We start from the raw sequence: 2,097 nt of genomic DNA, 5'->3' as shown, positions 1-2,097 counted from the left end.
CTGTTCATGGAGGGTTGTCTTATCTGAATAGCCGCATGTTCTGTCAGGTCAAGTAACAAGTTGAGATCGTGTGGTGAGGGATTTGAGGTCAGGGCATGATGGGCGGGGGTGGATTTGATCCTGTCTGTGGTTTCGTCGAAGGCATTGTTGAGTCTGTAACATCGTTCGTGTTTTTTCATGCGTTGGATCAGGGGTCTGTAGGTCTGTCCGGTATACTTGGAGGGACATTGTGAGCAGGATATCTCGTAGATGGTGTTAGGAGTGAGTTGAGTGGGGGTGTGGTCTTCGTCTTGGTGAGAAGGTTGCGGAGAGTAGTGGCTGATGAGTGGGTCACTTTGATGTCGTGTTGTCCGAGTATCTTGGAGATAGGTTTGGAGAGTGAGGGATGGAAACTGGAAAGGAAGGTAACCATATGTTTATTGTACATGCAACCCGACACGGATCTGTGCAAAATAGCATAATACTAACTCGAAATAATATGCTATCAATTAATGCCTAGTGGGATACGTACATGGTGAAATTAACGATTTACTTGATCAGTTCAGCGCGCCAACAATAATTTAATTCGCTTTCAGAATAGCGCGCAAAATAACTTTGCGCAGTTATTAGGAACGTGGGCGACATCTGTGCGCAGGGGCACGTTCGTTTGTACGACGGTCACAAGCTACCATATACGAAAAAAACCTCGTTCGCTAACCATTGTCCTTGACTCTTTTGTGCCTTTGACACAGGAGTCATGGATCGGGAAAAAATGTCGGTCAATTTCAATTTTTATCATCGGACTAAATTATATCAACATTTTTACTGCTTAACGAACGCTTTTTTTGCTTACTGTATTAACAAGGATTACGCCGGTTAGCGGACGCTAGATTTTCATCAACCGATCGAAAAATTATCTGCTAAAATTGGGAAAAGGCGCCGAGAAGGATGATAAAATTTCGGATTTTTGATGGTTTTGAATGCCTTCGTCCGTTCAAAATTATGTCCGTTCACGCAATGTTCGGTCAAATAACGACCGATAGGTATTTCAGTATTATTTTGTAATGGGATGGAAGTGCTTTAACCGGGTGAGCCAGTCCAGACCCTGGCTCCATAATATGAAGGACTTGTTTTAATTCTAAACGAAATGCCTGAATTATAGGCAATGGACCAATATCAATGGATTATATATGAATATTGCAAACCGATTAATTTTATGATGAAACATTGCTGATACAGTAATGCAGTTATTGTCAGCCTAAGAATTGGTCAATAAGAAGTTGCTGGTCAACAAGAAATTGCTACCGCAGTAATGCATTTCATAACGAAAGTATTGTGAATACTTAGATCGAGTCATGTACGTGTGCAGCTCTTGTGTGATAGAGATAAATGGAGAGAAGCGCTGTCACGAAACAATTGTTCCAGACTACTTTTGGATTGACCTAGACAGGTAAGCAGGCAGTAATTGATCTGGTTAGCCAATGTCTAAGAAATCATACTTAGACGAATTTACCGAATGCTGCGCTTATTAATATTAATGAGCGCGTGACATTGGAAACTGATCCATAATTTAAGTTTTGCCTAATTCACGCCAGTCTATATTCAAGATTAATCTAACGCCCTTATGTCGGATTTGTATTAAATATGGTATCTGAAAACCCATGCTCATAAATCAAGAGGCTTGCATATAATGAACATATTGACATGGGTGCAGAGTTGAGTCTGTACGGAACCTAGTAGTTTCAGTTCCTTGTTTAACTTGCCGTACAGCAAGGACATCCACTACTTTAGCCCGGCGAGGCACATAGCTCACTCTACATTCTACAACTCCATGTCAAATGTTTCATATATACTAGCCAATTTCACAAGATATATCATTGTGTTTGAGAAGCGCTCGTTAGAACTGCTTCTTTTCCCTTCAGTATCCCACAGTCTCTCGAGTTTCGTAACTGCCAGAGAACTCTCTTAAACAATTACTAGACCCGGTGATTATAAATCAAGAGGCTTGCATATAATGAACATAATATGGTCATTCCATTAACATACCTATAAGCTTGGCCTTGGTATAACTATAACAATAAATCGTAGAAATTCCAAGCTAATTCTTGCTTCGAATAA

The sequence above is a fragment of the Bolinopsis microptera genome, chromosome 1, assembly GCF_026151205.1.
Source record: "Bolinopsis microptera isolate Bmic1 chromosome 1, MBARI_Bmic_1.0, whole genome shotgun sequence".
In the NCBI taxonomy this organism is placed as follows: domain Eukaryota; kingdom Metazoa; phylum Ctenophora; class Tentaculata; order Lobata; family Bolinopsidae; genus Bolinopsis; species Bolinopsis microptera.
This window is presented reverse-complemented; position numbering follows the sequence as displayed.